Source organism: Montipora foliosa, chromosome 4 (genome assembly GCF_036669935.1).
Source record: "Montipora foliosa isolate CH-2021 chromosome 4, ASM3666993v2, whole genome shotgun sequence".
Classification (NCBI taxonomy): domain Eukaryota; kingdom Metazoa; phylum Cnidaria; class Anthozoa; order Scleractinia; family Acroporidae; genus Montipora; species Montipora foliosa.
The window spans coordinates 33,468,373-33,486,596 of NC_090872.1; the positions used below are offsets into that span (position 1 = coordinate 33,468,373).

Sequence of the window (18,224 nt, forward strand, 5' to 3'; positions counted from 1 at the left end):
AAACATTGTACGTGTTCTAGTATGCTTTACATATAACTACGTTATTGTTGCAAAATATCACATTCACTGGGCATATATTTTGCATTTTCTTATGGAGTAATGTAATGGAGTAATGTTCACATACATGTTTACTGTTCCCAAAATAGGTCAATGATTGACAGGCCATCCTAGTCACGCTAAAAGAAGTAATCACTGTTAATTTACTCATTTAATGTGACTCCGTGATCTGTTTGAAATGCATATGACGTTTTTAAAGGCGCTGCTCTCAACTTGGCAAAGTGCAACTGACATTGTAAGAGTTTAGTACGTGAATTCGTTTGACCTTTCAAGGCCAGCTTTTTGGCTTTAATTAACTATCATTTAGTTTCATCCCCTTTCTGTTCATTTACGAAGCAATTTTCATCATTTTAGTAGCTCTACAACTTGATACCGTATTGAGACACCAATGCAACATGACGTCCTAACACATGTAATGAAAGTTGAAAACTTGCCTTATTTTTAACCAGATAAACGCCTAAAATTCATGATAACATGGCAAAAAGCAGTTAAATGTTAAAGAAAACACTAATTGTGCTTGTTTTTCAAATGAACTGTAAACGCTAAGGAAAAAGTCGTCTTTCCAATTTAAGACCACACCCTGAATTTTCAGACATGTATGAGAGTAGGAAATCTGCTTTGAACGCCTATAACTCTCGTAGTATTTGACATGTGGCTTCCATTTCTTATTCTGGACATGTTCTTATAATGTACTTTCCAATGCATAAATAAAATCTCACAATACTGGAATTTGATTAAAATCATCGTTTTATGATTTGGATTTCAGACTTGCGTGACGCTTCATAACGTTACTCCAAAATCCGTTCTGTTGGGAAAACGTTTACTAAGAATGTCATAAAAATACATTTTTGTTGTTTCATGTTTCATATTCGTTAAAAGAAAGCTTTCTTATTTTGAGGACGTTGGAAGAATGCCAAAAACTGATTTATTTCAATCGATTTAGCAAGAAATGGTGCGAGCAGTGCAAGAGCACTTACATTACTCTCGACATCACTCCAAACATTACTCCATTTTCGAAGCCTAAAATAATGCCTTTACAGCACAGCTACAGATAAAATATTGAAACTGGAGTGTAAAGGGTTTCAAAGGAAATAGTAGTCGGACTTTTCATGGTCATTTCAGCTTTATTTTAGGTAAATTGCAACATTACTCCATAAAGAGAGCTTAAATTGAAATAATGTATCTAATTAACCTTTGTGTATACATGGTTTCAATGGAGTAATGTTGAAAATAAGTAGATACAATAGCTTTTGTCCGTAATGAGAAAAACATTGTACGTGTTCTAGTATGCTTTACATATAACTACGTTATTGTTGCAAAATATCACATTCACTGGGCATATATTTTGCATTTTCTTATGGAGTAATGTAATGGAGTAATGTTCACATACATGTTTACTGTTCCCAAAATAGGTCAATGATTGACAGGCCATCCTAGTCACGCTAAAAGAAGTAATCACTGTTAATTTACTCATTTAATGTGACTCCGTGATCTGTTTGAAATGCATATGACGTTTTTAAAGGCGCTGCTCTCAACTTGGCAAAGTGCAACTGACATTGTAAGAGTTTAGTACGTGAATTCGTTTGACCTTTCAAGGCCAGCTTTTTGGCTTTAATTAACTATCATTTAGTTTCCTCCCCTTTCTGTTCATTTACGAAGCAATTTTCATCATTTTAGTAGCTCTACAACTTGATACCGTATTGAGACACCAATGCAACATGACGTCCTAACACATGTAATGAAAGTTGAAAACTTGCCTTATTTTTAACCAGATAAACGCCTAAAATTCATGATAACATGGCAAAAAGCAGTTAAATGTTAAAGAAAACACTAATTGTGCTTGTTTTTCAAAGGAACTGTAAACGCTAAGGAAAAAGTCGTCTTTCCAATTTAAGACCACACCCTGAATTTTCAGACAATCATAGACAAAAGTAGTTGGGAAGGTTATGTAAATAAACCACACCAGAGCTGTATTTCAACCCGCTTCTGTTAAAGATCAAAAGAAATAATTTCACTTTTTCGTACATAGCCCCCCTCCCCCCTATTCAATGTTGGAAGGCAACTCAACAATTTCCCACTGAAACCATTCAGTTTTACACAACATTGAAGGAGGGGGGAGGGGAGAGAAGTAATAATAACTCCAAAAAGGCTAACCTTCCCAACAGTTTTGTCTAGGATTGTAGTTCAACATTTCCAAAAAGTACTCAGAGTTCACATAAATGATCGGTAGACATAACGGATAATAAGCTTTTTTTTTTCTGTCTCGCATCGTGTCATTTACGCACGTGAGAAATTGTAGGAGGCTTGGAAATAGCTTAAACTCTTTTGTAGAAAAAATGTATCTCAGAAATTCAGTTTGTAACTCAGTAGCATAGCGGTTACTGCCGAGGATCTTCGTAATCATAGACATCCGATGGTGCGAGGTTCGTTTCTCAGAAGTGGCACGAAAAGCAAGGGAGAAAAGAGTGGTAAGGGTTGTAAGTACCAATTATCGGAGGAATAGGTAGATGAGTGAGAACGAACGGAAGAAGAAGCAGAGACACGAAGAGAAGAGTTGGAAAAATGATTTTATTTATTGCTTTCTTTCTTATCTCATTTTCTTTTTTCTTTTCTTTTTTTTCTTGTTTCTGTTTTTTTTTAACCGTCCGTCCCCTAAATATCCAACCCCCATTTTTTTCATTACATGCCCCAGGAAAGGAAAAACCCTCTTTTAGGACATTTTAACCTAGGAGAATTTGCTATCAAACTAATTTAATATAAAATGACGGGTGAAAATCATTTTAACATGAATTTAATTTCAACCTGTAACATCTATTCTCTTAGGTTAACTTCCTGGCAATAAAATGAATTGGGCAATTAATCGGTCAATACGAACACGTTTTATCTCACTTCTGATTTCAGACTGCAGTACCTTCGACACTGGAAAGATAATTTTCAGGAGTCCAGATGCAACTGTACTCACAGTTCCAAAAAGCGTAGGGTACCCAACAGGTACAGGTTAATGTACGTCTTAATTACCTTTTTTTTTTTAATTTACTCGTGGTCTAGCTGTGGTAGACTGGATTATAGTCAGTACAACATGATCTGGATAATGCATATAAGAATAAAACTTGAGAGCAATTTTCAATTTGGACATAGACTTGCCACAAGTCGACCTCACGAGAATGAAAAACCTTAAATAACAATGACCACAACCAAGTTTTCTGAGCCCGCGAGACTGAGCACCCCTAGCAAACCATTGTTTTAACAAAAATCGCTGGTCAGCAACCTGGTTATGGTCATTGCTGTCTAAAGTCTTCCCGCGAGAATCCCAGGAGAAAATGTTTTGGCGAGAGAATCGTGATTTTTCGTACGCGAGGTGGATGAGCGAGCGACAAAGTTTCATTTGCGTTTCGCGACAAAAAGGGATGACGTCATTTATAAGTCCTGCACTTGATGGTGCAATCCGACGAAAACAATAGAACATGTTTGTTCCTTCGACATCGAAAGTGACAAAGAGGAAATTTGTTGACTTCGGTGCTAAAGGTATCAGAAACAAAGACGAAATAAAACGAAAGCTTATTAGTCCAGGCATTTTATCGCCAAAACTCGGTCAACCTGCCACTAATTGCCAAAGGAGGTTTTTTAACGATTTTTGGGCCAGGGACGTGTCCTCTATTAGTTAGTTAGTTAGTTAGTTAGTTAGTTAAGCCCTTGGCTCCAAGTTGGGGCATGGGCCATCAACAAAAAGCCTCCAGAGACGTCTCTTTTCTGCCAACTGTTGGAGCTCCTTCCAGTTCTTCCCTAGGATCTTCATCTCTTTTTCCGTATCCCTTCTCCAGTTATTCTTGGGGCGGCCCCTCTTTCGTTTTCTCTGTGGGTTCCAATGCAATGCTTGCCTCGTAATGCTGTTTGAAGGTCTTCTCAGCGTGTGGCCTACCCACGCCCATTTTCTCTTCCTCACTTGCTTGACCATTAAAATTTGACCTGTCCGCTCCCATAGCTCTTCGTTTGTGATCTTGTATGTCCACCGTAACTTCAGGATTCGACGCAAACAATGATTGACATATGATTGTAACTTTCTTATCGTTTTGACTGTCATCCTCCACGTCTCTGCCCTGCACAACAGCACAAATTTTACATTAGAGTTGAATATTTTCAGCTTAGTTGATGTAGATATGCTGCCAGAGCTCCAGATCTGCTTAAGAGAGTGGAAGGCTCCTCTTGCCTTATTAATCCTATTTCCAACATCCGCGTCAGTTCCTCCACTTGTGTCTACTACGCTCCCAAGGTATGTGAAGGAGTCCACCTCTTCAATATCGGCATCATTCACTCTGATCTTCCTGTTTGAACCTGAATTGATCTTCAAGACTTTGGTCTTTGCGGTGTTGATAACAAGGCCAGCTCTTCTTGACCTTTCTTCCAGAATGGTGGTTTTGTTCTGCATTTGGGCCCCTGAGTGAGATAGTAAAGCAATATCATCCGCATAATCGAGGTCATCAAGCTGCTGGGTGAGAGTCCACTGTATTCCGTTCCTGTGGCCAGTCGTCGACGACTTCATTATCCAATCAATTGCCAGGAGGAATAAGAACGGTGAGAGAAGGCATCCTTGCCTTACTCCAGTTTTAACTTCGAAGCTCTCCGAAAACTGTCCTTCATGAATAACTTTACATGTGGTGCCTTCGTAAGAGTTTTTTATGATGTTAATAAACTTCTGCGGAATTCCATAATGAGCTAGTAATTTCCAAAGAAAGGGGCGATCCAGACTATCAAAGGCCTTTTGGTAATCCACGAAATTGATGTACAAGGACGAGTTCCATTAAATGGATTGCTCTACGATGATACGTAGTGTAGCAATCTGGTCTGCGCATGATCTAGCTTGCCTGAAACCAGCTTGATGGTCCCTCAAACTTCCATCCACTGCAGATCTTAACCGCTCCAACATAATTCGGTTGAAGACTTTACTTGCTATACATAACAAAGTAATACCTCGATAATTATCACACTCCCTGAGGTTCCTCTTCTTAGGAAGTTTAACTATAAGACCCTCTTTCCACTCAGTGGGTGATTTCTCGTCCTCCCAGATGCTCTTGGATAGATCATAAAAGACCTCTGTGGTGGTGTTGATGTCTGCTTTGAATACTTCCGCAGGAATGTTGTCGGTACCTGCTGCCTTTCTGTCCTTCATCTTCCTAATAGCACTACTAATCTCTCTTCTTGAAGGTATGGCGCAGTTAACTGGGAGTAGATGATCAGCTTCTGGGATATCGGTTCCTCCAACTGGGGGTGGCCTGTTCAGGACCTCTCCAAAATGTTCGACCCATCTATGCAGATGTTCCTCAGTGGTGGTCAGAAAATTTCCTTGTTTGTCCTTGATGGTATCATTAACATGACCAAATTTCCCAGCTAGCTTTCTGGTGGTATAATACAGGTCTTTCATGTTCCTTTTTGCTGCGGCATCCTCTGCCTCCTTTGCCAGGTTCTCTATATAACATCTCTTGTCCTTTCGAGCACTCTTTCTAGCTTCCTTATGCGCAACATCGTAATCCTTTTGCGCCTGTGCCTTTTCTGCCCGCGTCCGACTGTTGTTAACCCGCTCTTTCTTGCACTTCTTTTCTCTCACTTTCTTTAGGGTATCCATTGAGATCCATTCCTTGTTTCTGGACTGCTGCCTTCCTAAAGTGTCATCACATGTATTAATCCATGAGCTCTTTAGATGTTCCCAGAGCGTGTCAATTGTGCCGTCTTCGTCTTCTATATCTTCCAGTGCTTCGAACCGGTTCCTAAGGTTGATTTGGAAAGCTTCTACAACAGAAGGATCCCTCAGGTGTGTCACCTTATATTTGGCTCTAGTTTGCTGTTGAGCCTGACACCACTTTTACGTGTCCTCTATAACATATCAAAAGTCCCTGAAATTCCGAGTGGGGGAAGTTGACAAAAAACGAGTTTTTTTAGAGCCCTATATTGCTTAGCATGCAAACGAGGTTGTATTTACTATCTGTTGTAAGCATGTTGTTTTGCTTAGGTTGAAAGCCAAGTGCAACATGGGTTAGCAAAGATTGAGAGAATTTATTGTGTTTTCCTCCTAGTTAAGTGCATTTATATACCGATTAAATAAAGTAATTATTCCTTATAAGATTCTTAAATAAGAGATGTGAAGTAAAACCTTTAGAAAATGTCGTCGATTGTTGGCTATCTGAGTGAAGTATTTAGCGAAGAATTATGTCTACCACAAGGGAAGTTAGAACTTAAAAAGGACAATTTTACACTAAAAGTATCAGAAATATCATGTTCCGAGATTATATACTAAAATTTGACGTGAGTAAAGACTTGAAAAATGAATTTCACGTCGTTGAAAAACCTGTTTTTCACTCATCGCTTCGCGCTTTACCAAGTGCAAGTTGACTCTCAACTAGTATTTCAGCGGCTCATCATCACCTGTGATAACTCCAAACTTAAGAAATTATTTCAGTACGAGCTCTTCACATATCCCACAGCTCTTTTCGACTCCTCATTCCCGTTAAGGTAGCCATAAAAGCCAGCGCTAGCAGATGCACTATGGGCAAAGCTTACACCAGAGGCCAAGACGCAGCCTGAAGGGAACGTACAGTACGTGCTAGACCCGATCGACGGAGGTGCTCTTCTCCACCGTTTCCCATGGTCCAGAGGTTCTATGACTTACAAGGAAGTGTTCGACTTGTATTGCATGTAGGAAATACGGGAGAGCTATAGTGGTGTTTGATGGGTACGATGAAACGTCAACGAAAGCGATGATGCAGCAGAGGCGCGCATCAGGAAAGGTTGCTGCCACTGTCACTTTTACAGAAATGTCTATAACGACGCAGAAAGATGACTTTCTCTGGAATCCCAAGAACAAACAACGCTTTCTGTTAATGTTAAGTGAGGGTCTCCAGAATTTAGGATGCGTAACACACCACGCTGTAGATCTAGAGTCTGCCAGAAAGAATACCACGGTTCTAGTTGGGGATGACACAGATTTACAGATTTACTAGTCCTTCTGTGTTATCATGACTCCGAAGGTGGATGTGACCTCTATTTTGGACTAAAGCCGAAGGAAAACGGGAGAGATGCGCGTGTCTGGCATATGAAGAAATTCAAAGAACAGCTGGGCAATGAAGTTTGCAAAAATCTCCTTTTTCTTCACGTCGTCAGCGGATGCGACACAACATCGCGCCTCTATAGAGTTGGCAAGGCAACAGCCATGAAGAAACTCGAGAATGTGCCTTACTTCAAAGAGCACGCTAACGTTGGCCTTCACCTGTCATTCTGCTGTTTCTGGCGTTATCGCTGCAGGTGAAAAGGCGCTTGTATCACTTTAAGGTGGTAAACCAGGGATAGGTCTTAACTCTATCAGATATCAGCTTTACTTCGCAAAACTTGCAACCAAACGTCTTATATCAAGCCACAGAACCTGCCCCCAACAGCAGCAGCGGCCCGATTTCACAGCCGTCGCATCTACCCACAGGTAAAGCAGTGGCAGGGAGAAGGTGCAGGCAGGTTAATGGGAGGACTGGGGTTGAATGTCACTAATTATTTCCTGTTGACACAGACTTGCCGACTGCCCCAGAATCGCTTCTCCAGTTAATCAGATGCAACTGTTTGTCTGACTGTAGTAGTGTTATGTGCAGTTCTCGCAAGAATGGCTTGCAGTCTTCCCCAGTATGTGGCTAATGCAAAGGGTCTTCCTGCACAAATTCTTTGAACACTGTAATTTACGGAAGGGAAGATTTAGAAGACTAGCATGTTTGTAAATACATTGTATATGTAGCACATCCATAACTGAACAAAGGGGTAGCTTTCTGGTGATGAAATAGGGCTTTTCTTGTCTTGTGTCTTAAGCATTTATGTCTTGTAATATTTCTGCAAAATAAGATCTCACTGCTGGCTCTAACCAAACCTTAAAAATTCACTAATTTAATATATTTTGTGGAAAGGTCTTTCACGATTAAAACCCTAAAATCATTGTTCTTAAGATGATTAACATTCCAATGCCCGATCCGAATGCCCTTTTCGTCCAACCCTAGGTCAAAATTGCTGTGAAGAATTTCGCCGATAAAGTCGCTGGAAGAAGTCGACTCGTTAAAAGGCCCAGTGAGTGAATAAGCCAGTTCTTCGGACTCAGTCGAAGAAAAAGTTGAATCTTTTGGCGAATACAGCAGATTGCCCCCTCTCCATCGGCCCAGGATTTGTAGAAATATCGTTTGATAGCAGCAACAAATTGGCCGTGAGGGTCAAGTTCAACAGTCGGACTGCTATGATCAACTTCCCACTGGTCGCCATTACAGACGAATTGGCAGATTTATGCACCAACCGAGGAGACTTAAAATAACTCAGACCAGAAATGAATTTAGCCTACAAAAAACCTTCCAGACTTAAGCCAACAATCTTGCAAGTGCATTGCAGTGGATCTTGATACATATGGTTAAAGAGCAAGCAAATAAATAAGTAAATGATGACGGAGCGACGAAAAGTCAGCCACCGTGATGCCATGCCTAACTGGCGTTTCCAATCAGTTAAGTTCATGCAGTTCTTTAACTCTTTCAATAACAATTAAAAACAAACCAAAGCAACAAGAAAACACTTTTAGTGTTTAGCCAAAGCTTAGTTTAGTTTTAGTTTTGTGTTTCGCCAAGGACTCGGCAAAAGTAACGAGTTACACGCAAGAGCAAAATGAAAGTAAATGGTCTGTCTTGAACAACATATAAACGACAGTGATGGCGGTTGTTGTATATTTTTGATTTAGTGAGACGCATCAGGTCTTTCTTTAAGGTTCAACTTTCATTGACCTTACTTTGGTTTACACATGATGCGTAAAGTGTAAGTGTAAAGGACAAGTTTACGGCCATTTACGTCACGTTTACGCAACTTTATGCCAGTTTAAATAATAATGAGGCGTAAAGTTCTCTGTGAAAGTTTAAGAAACTTTACGCTTGCAATAAATTTGTGTAAAGTTACGATTTCGTGCTGTGTATACGTATAACAAGCGGCTTCTCCTGCGGAAGAAAGTCACGATTACCCTTGGTAGTTAAATCTGTACGGGCAAAACCAATGTTTATACTTGAAATAGAGCGATTCGTACCCAATTAAAATCCTTTGGGAATAAAACGTTTTGCTTGAAGTATTTCCATACCATTTAAATGTGAATGCTACATTATCATGCGAATGAAACACAGAAGAAAAACCTTAACCACGAGAGATTTGAATTGGGTGCAGCATTGAGTTAGCCGAATCGGTCTATTAAAAGTTAGAGAAATGTCTTACTGAGTCATTACCTTTCTCATGTTTCGTTTTGTTTTCTTTTTTTCTTTTTTTTTGGTTTTTTCATTTTTCCCAATTTTTGGAACTCAAAAATTTGGGTTGGCCGGAAATGGTCTGTAAACGGACAAAAAAGCGATGGCTTTTAAGGCTGAAACTGTGGATTCAATGCATCCTAAGGCTCATTTGGGGAGCGATTCGACAATAATGCCTGTTCATCTCAAAGCTGTATTAATGTGGGCCACTATTATCCCGTATTGGAAATGATTTGAATAAGAATTGATAGTTTCATTCGAATGCCATGATCGTGGTCCGCAGCCCCGCAGTCGAGAATCCGGCTAATGTGCATGATTATGCATGGTGGAATTGAGGATTAGACATGATGCCTAAAATTTAGCAGTCAAAAATACTCGCCACCACAGATCCGCAGTCAAGGATGATGCATAAATAGGAGGTCGGCTGGTACCTCATTGAACCGGCTTCAGGATTGGCCGAAAGAACAATAGAACGAACAAAGATAACAATGAATTTAGCACTGAAGACAATAGGAAGTACGCCAATGAAATACAGTGTTCAACAAGAGGTACGACCCTACTCAAAATAGGGTGAGAGAGATATGACTGCAACCGCAGTCTTGCAGCCCTATATAAAGCATTTTCACTCACGTGATCAGTAACCTTATTTTTCCACTGAAACAAAGGAAAACGTTTTCATGATAATAGAGCTCAATTTCCAGAGGATTAGTTGGGTACACCGACATGACTGCCGTGACGTCACGTGAAAACACTGGAGGTTAGAGATGAGACGTAAAGTTACTTCATTTTGTTTATAAACAAATCATGATTGTACAAACAAGACCATGAGGTTCACAGTTAGCATAGCTATTCTAAGCGGGTCAGTTACACTACGACAATAAATAATGGCTCTCACAAAAAAAGTATTAAACAAATAGACACTTAGATATCGACAAGAGTTACACAAACAAGAATTACACAAACACAAAATTAACGCAATGTTTACGAGAAACAAATGGTTGCCACCGCAGTCCGGCAGTCAGCTTTTTTCGAAAAAAAAAAAAAAACAACACAAGGAACTAGCTAACTTTCCGTCTCGCTTTTCTGCTTGGTTTGAATTGAATATGCACACGGAAACTTGTAGCACCCGCTCGTTGATAACAAAACATAAAATTTATTTTTATAGTTATCAGTTGTATTTTTTGTTTGATATTCAATTACATTTTCTTATTTTGTATATGTATGTAGCTAATTTGGTTCTAACGACCTATAATCCACGACCCACCACCTTAATATCTTTTTCCAACGATCCACGATCCACGACCATAACTTCCTCTTGTCCTTACTTCCAATTTAAAAGAGTGTTATTCAATTTAACATTGTAATAACTTAACGGAATTTTTATCGCTTGCGATCTCAATCGTTTGTTACTCCTCTTTTTTTTTCTTAACAGCGACAACTAAACCAACAACTAAGATGATGAAAAATCAAAAAACCCAACTAACAACAACGGAGACTAGATTATTGGCTCTTGAGTGACTCGTACCAGGAGGAGGTAGAGGGTGCCGACATAATTCCCTCTTTGAACTCCGATCACTCGGCTATTGTGCTTCACTTTAACAGTATAGAAAAGCAAAAGCACGGTCCATCTTATTGGAAATTTAATGCAAGTTTGTTAGATGATTCTGATTTTTGTAAGCTTATAGCTGAGAGTGTGCCAGTGTGGCGAGAGGAGTTCACTGAAGTTACTGATAAGCGAGTTCTTTGGGACTTAATCAAATATCGAATTCGACAGGTTACGATTAAGTACAGCAAAGCTAAAGCTAAGGCCAGAAGACAGAATTTGAAAGTAATAGAAGACTCATTAAAGCAGTGCGAGGAGGATTGCAGTGTGTTTCCATCCCCTGAAAATATGGAAAAAATGGAAAATATTCGAAACGAGTACGAATTGTTTTATGAGCACTTATCAAGGGGTGCGATAGTACGTTCCAGGGCCACCTGGTTTGAGCAAGGAGAAAAAAGTAATAAATATTTTTTAAACCTTGAAACCTACAAAAAATCCGAGAGTTGTATTCGCAAGGTGTTTACCAAAGACGGCTTTCTTACCTCTGACCCCAAAAGAATCATGAAGGAAGTGGAAGTTTTTTATTCTAGTCTTTACAAGACTGACAATTCTAAGATTTCAAACACATTTTTACTTTCTCAGGCAATCCCAAAGCTTTCAAACGAAGAGGCGATGGCGTGTGAAGGAAGATTGACGCTTGCGGAGTGTTTTAAGAGTTTGCGATCTTTTCAAAGCAACAAATCCCCAGGTAACGACGGCCTTACGGTTGAGTTCTATAATGCGTTTTGGGAAAGTCTTGGAAAGCTTCTTGTAGACAGTCTTAATTGCTCATTTGATAAAGGTGAACTATCAAATTCCCAAAAACAAGCAATAATAACTTTGATAGAAAAGGAAGATAAAGACAAACGAAAAATTTCTAATTGGAGGCCGATTTCCTTAATTAATGTAGATGTCAAGATTGGATCTAAAGCCATTGCCTTGAGACTCCAGACTGTTCTCCCTAGAATAATTCACCATAATCAGCATGCATACGTTAAAGGACGAACAATCAATGATGCAATAAGGACGATTGATGATATACTCGTATATACTGAAAGATATGGTATCAACGGCAAAATGCTAGCAATAGATTTTCAGAAAGCCTTTGATTCAGTAAATAGAAATTTTTTGTTTAGTACATTGGCTGCTTTCAATTTTGGCTCTTCGTTCATCCAGTGGATACAAACCTTTTACCAAAATATTTCAAGTTGTGTTCTTAATAACGGGTTCTCTACCGGACCTTTCGAGATACAAAGAGGTGTGAGGCAAGGAGATCCACTCTCTCCATACTTGTTCATTATTGTCCTAGAAGTACTAGCTGTTAGTATACTTAAAAATAAGGATATTCAAGGGATTGTGGTGGATGGAATCGAAATTAAACTTGAGCTTTTCGCAGACGATCTTACTGTATTTCTGAGGAACGATGGGTCTCTTAGACACCTCCTTGCTCTTATTTCAAAGTTTGGAATCTGTTCGGGTCTTGTCATAAATTTTGACAAAACAGAAATGTTTATCTTGGGGAACTCGGTTATGGCTCCAGCACAGGACCAAAGTATTATGAACATTAACGTTAAGAGAGCTGTGAAAATATTAGGGGTGTATTTTACTTATGACAGCCGTTTGAGACACAAACTAAATTTTAAGGAAATAATAGATGCTGTCAAAACAAAACTTCAACTTTGGAAGTGGAGAAATCTGACAATAATTGGAAGAATTCAGATCGTTAAAACTTTTGTAATTCCACTGATAATGTACCGTGCTGGATCAATTTGTATAGATAAGGAGGTGGTAGCTGAGGCTAATAGGATTATATTTGACTTTACCTGGAAAGGGAAAGACAAAGTAAAACGAGCTTCCCTAGTTGGTGACATAAAAGATGGGGGCCTGAAGGCCCCGCATTTAGAATCGATAATTAAGACTCATAGAATAATGCTTTGCCAGAGACTCGCGGATGAAGAACCTTGTAATTGGAAAACTATTTTATTTCACTATTTGAAACAGGTCGGGGGGAAGTTCATCCTCTGTTGCAACTTTGACATAAAAAAGCTACCGGTAAACCTCCCGATGTATTACAGGGAATGTTTTGAGTGTTTTTCGCATTGCTCCGCAGCCACCGATAACAATGTACTTGAGCTTTCGCATGAACAAATTTCCAACACTGTTCTTTGGAACAATGTTCTTCAATCAAAGCTTGGTTAGTAAAGGAATAATCAAAATAGGCGATTTAGTAACAGAGAAAAACCAATTTATTTCTCAATGTAATCAAAGCAGGGTGAATCTGTCTCCAAAAGATATTTTTGATTTGATGTCCTTAGTTGATGCAATCCCTGCACCGTGGCGACAGTCGCTGAAAATAAATGGATATTTGAACAAGAGTCCTTTTGTTATTCAGGACCAAATTCAACTTGTGCTCAATAACCAGGAGGTCTCGATCACTGAGGCAACCTTTAAGAAGGTTTATAGGGAGTTGGTCTCTGGTTTTGTTACTCCACCGACAGCTCATTCAAAGTTTAATGAAAGCTTTAATGGTGTTTGTTTGGACTGGAACGAAATTCATAGTTTGCCCTTTCTAGTCGCTCTAGACACAAAGTCACGAGAATTTCAATATAAAATTCTAAATAGGTATTTAGTGACAAATACGTTTTTGAAAAAAATAGGCAAAATAGACTCCTCATTGTGCACCTTTTGTGGTATGTTGGACGAATCCCTGGAACATCTTTTTGTGACTTGCCATTTTACTACATTGCTGTGGAAAGAACTCATAGCTTGGTGTAGTGGAAGACAAATTAAAGTTGAATCACTATCTGCTGCAAATATAATTTTTGGTGACTGGCAAAGGAAAGATTGCTTCCTCTTATTAAATCATATAATCCTCATAGCAAAACAGTACATTTATTATTGTAGGTCCAACAATTTGAAACCACTTTTCTACGTTCTGTTGCAAAGAATTAAGTTTGTCTACCAATTAGAGAGCAAAATTGCTAAATGGAACAATAATTGGCAAGTTCACTCTATCAAATGGGGTAAGAGTGGTTTTGAAGATGTTGAAGATTGAAACGTGTTTTTATATCTTTTTCGATATTCTAACACAGCGCTATTGGTGGGTGTGTGTGTGTTTGTGCATCATGTAGGGGGAACTTTTGGGGGGCGGGGGATGGTTGTTAGCATCCACTTGTTAGCTCAAATCTGTATATACATATATATATATATATATATATATATATTTTTTTTTTTTTCTGATTGCTGTAATTTCTTCGTTTTTGTAAGTGCTGTAACTGCAATATGGAAATGTTAAAAAAACAATAATAAAATACAAAAAAAAATAATAAAAATAACAACAACAACAGAGAAGTCACAAGATGCCGCAACGACATTAAAAATATCCCATGTGTCATCTCCATTGCAATCTGAAAAGCACGAGACGAATATATTGAACCCTACAAGGGATGCAAAGGGTATGTGACAAGCTTCCGTGCAATCTCTCTATTTTGGGTATCACAATGACATCTTACGGATCAAAATACCATTATAAATCCTTTAAGGTCTGACGGTTGTGGATAGCACGCAGGAAGAGGACAGAGCACAAAAGAAGTGTAGGAGAATCGAGTGTTTAGCCTACTTCTTGAGTGCTTCATCCACTTCCTAAGTGCATTACAACATAACAGATCTCAGGCGAGGCTTCTTTATTTACGATCGGCTAAAATGTTTGGAAAACTTAATTTTCCAAATCCTACGAGTGGCGTCAGCGGTAGATCGGTAATCACATTATGCAGTTAAAACAGACCAAGCACAACTCTTGTTAAAATGGTTCAAACCACTAGGGACTTGACACGTCACTTCAAAATGTGACTTTGCACAAGTCTTTCGCGGTTATTTCATCTCGTTCACTTTGTATAACGTGGGGGAATTATTTGAATTTATACGAGCCGTCTCAGCGCAAAAATATGGAGTGAAAGATTCGCATTTGTACGCTCACGTTGTCGTTAAAACCTCAAATTTGGTGATTTCAAGCCGTTGTTATGTAGAGTACACCAATAAAATGCGTGCCGCACATACAACACAATTCCTTTTGCTCTTTTAACCAATAGATTATTATTGTTTTGTGGCGTTGTCGTGGCCGTAGCCGTCGTCGTTTCTAAACTAACCATATTCTTAGAAAAACCGTACATCATTGGATAAGTTAACATTATATGGCCATTCAAGACTTTGTGGATGAATAAATGCATATTTTGAATAAATAGATTTAGCAAAGCGTAAAGCGGAGCTCCTGTTTCTAGCCCCAGAAAGCAATGTAGTGTATATGAAAATAATTATGATTCTGCATAACTACAAAATTAATCGTCATTAGTGTACACAGTATACAGTGATCGAACACCTCTGACCTGACAGCAGTAAACAAACAAGCCTTGAACAACAATTTTAACGACAACAACAACTTGAACATTAATTTTAATCAACAACTAAAACTGAAATTACATGTACAGTAATCTCTTTCACAACATTTTCCGTTTGACTGATAATCTTTGCTCCCTCTCTCTTCAGTTTAGAACAACAGCAAAAATCTTACTGATTTGAATTAAAAATTCAACCTAAAGCGTAGTAAATTCTTTTACTCGACTGCAATTTCACCGTCAAAGAAAACAGCTCACGACTGTACGTCCATTTAGCACAAAAAGCAAGGGTACCCAACGAGAACGTTAAGCCAAAAGACCTTAAGATACATTTCTTGGTGTCTTGTAACGAAATTCTTGGAACATTTTGACTCTCTCGAACACCTATTTCACCGAAGATTATCGTTGGGTGCTCCTGAAAAAACCTTCAAAATGAATTCAATTCCAAAATAAGCATCCGGCCACAAAACCGCGTGACAAACAAGACAGAGGATTGTTATAGAAGCCTGCAGCGCACGCGCGGAGCACCATATGGTACCCCATATGGTAACCCATCGATGCGACAATTTTTGGTTTTAGCTATGACGACATCGATTGTCCGTACGTACGTCCACTCTTCCATGTATGCCAATGTGACCAGTATCACACTAGTTAACAGCAAACCTCTTTGATATTGGACTTACATGTTATTGTCAATTGACACCTGTCAAAACAAGGTATCCGCTGACCAGTATCACGTGACCATTCAATGTCGGTTTTTCGAGTGAAATTTCTAGCGAGGCAATGAGTTTATAGTAGGAACCGAAGAAAATGATTTAAATAAGCAGTACCCAGAAACATCAAAACGAGAACAATTCCAAAGCCCTTTATTTTTACCAACTGTACAGCCAGAAAGAATAAATAACCAGGAAGCTCCGCTTTTAGGCTTGGCCAAATCTATATATTAACTTAATCGCTCTTGGGAATTTTGCCCCCGAAGCTTATCAAACTTTCAAAGTCTTATCTGGTCAAAAAAGAATCTAAACCGTCCCAAACATTGTTTCAGAGTGCATTCGTTGCAGATAGAATGTACTGCAATCCATTATAAATTTATAGGGCGTCGACGGTTCGGCTATTAGCTTAAAATATAGATTTAGCCAAGCCTAAAAGCGGAGCTCCCTGGTTATTTATTCTTACTGCCTGCAGGGTTAGTGAAAATAAAAGGTTTCGAATTGTCCGCGTTTTGATGTTCCATGATATGGTTACGTGTACTGGTCAGCGGATACCTTGTTTTGACAGGTGTCAATGGATCACAACATGGATGTCCAATATCAAAGCAATCTCGTACCCAGAGTCCTCGGGCTTTTTGGTCAGCGGGTAAGCGCCGGGAAAGGCTCTGGGGATAATGGACTCCATTTTTACCAGAAAACGTGGGTTCCGGTCTTATTGGGCTTGCTTGAGTTTAAACGGAAACAGAAAAGTGAAAACAGTTAAGAGTAGAAATGGCGGGTTGAAATTGTTCGAGAAACAAAAAAAAATAGCCTTACACACCATAAAAGAAACTGGAGAAATGATCATTGGCTTGCTGTAAGAGCGAGTGAAACTTCTGACAGTAGTATACGGGGGGTGGATAGACTTAATTATTCAAAATGGCGGCCAGTGGGAAATTCTACCCAAACCGGTTTTTGGATTAGGGTTTATAATGAGATGCATACCACGTAGGTGTACGAGGGTATATTCAAGATGGCGGCAGGGAGTTTAAATGAACTGCACACGTCATATATTTGGTTTGAATTGTATTATATATTTTTTCTTTTATTTGGAGTGAAGTGTAGTCTGTTCTGGTGGTACGGTTCCGCCCAACCAGCCGGATAGTATCACGCTTATATAGGGAAAGAATAATGGAGTAGCTAAGAACCAATGAGACAGCACTGACGTCACAGTCAAACAAGTTGAAACAAGTTTAAGGGCTGACAACGAGAAGACACTGACGTCATCGCCAAACGAGTTGGAACAAGCTTAAGGGTTAGTTAGAAAAACCAAAGGGTCGCCTTAATAATGTAGGCTAGAAAAATCCCGTCAAACCGGTTTGCTTTTCATCCTTATCGCACACCCAGAAATGAAAAAAAAATGAACACGAGGCAATATTTCATATCAACACAATTTATTTTATTGAATAAACATAAGAAATTATTACAATCAAGTTTCAAAGCAAACGATGCTCCTGGATTTTGCAAATTGTCTCATGAGCTTGGGTCTTTGCATCATATCCATCTTTGCTTTTTCTCTTGGTTCGTAAACTGGAGACCCCCTTGCAGAATACGTATCCACAAACATTTCGTCAGCCCATTGAAAGTATCTACATGTCTCCTTCCTTCTACATGTAAAGTAGGGTCTGAATGGATTCTTTACTGATCGTGACACCCTTAACGTAGGTGTCTCCATATGCTTGCACAGTAGCCGCTTGCCACCCTCAAATACTTTGTACTCAGGGATCACACGGTCACACACGCATTGTTGATAGCCATGGATACTCTCTTCAGGGCACAAGAAGGGACACTCTTTCCAATTTAAGCAGCGAATATAAGGTATACCAGAGGCGGGCTTGATCACTTCAAGGTCTTGAAGACAGAGACCACATTTTGAGTAACTCATCTTGAAAGTCATGTGTGACGAGCACAGTCACAGTCACTTTATAAGATTTTTGAAAACCAGCTTAACACCGGTCAAACTCATTAACACCATTAATTAGTAATCAAGTCTAGCCAGTACCAACAGGTTTTGCAAAACTGGTCACGCTGCAGAAGAAGTTTCTCAATGTGTTTCTGTTCCTCATGTTATGGCGTGTTATCGACCCAATCTTGTTCGTACGGCGCCATTGCATCCAACACGTCCAATAAATCGTGCCATAACTAGTAGACATTC

At 39.2% G+C, this 18,224-nt stretch overlaps 1 pseudogene; it reads left to right on the plus strand.

Annotated features, from left to right (window-relative positions):
* Window positions 1-6,373: 6,373 nt before the first annotated feature.
* Window positions 6,374-7,049, plus strand: LOC138001242 (uncharacterized; annotated as a pseudogene).
* The last annotated feature ends 11,175 nt before the right edge of the window (window positions 7,050-18,224 follow it).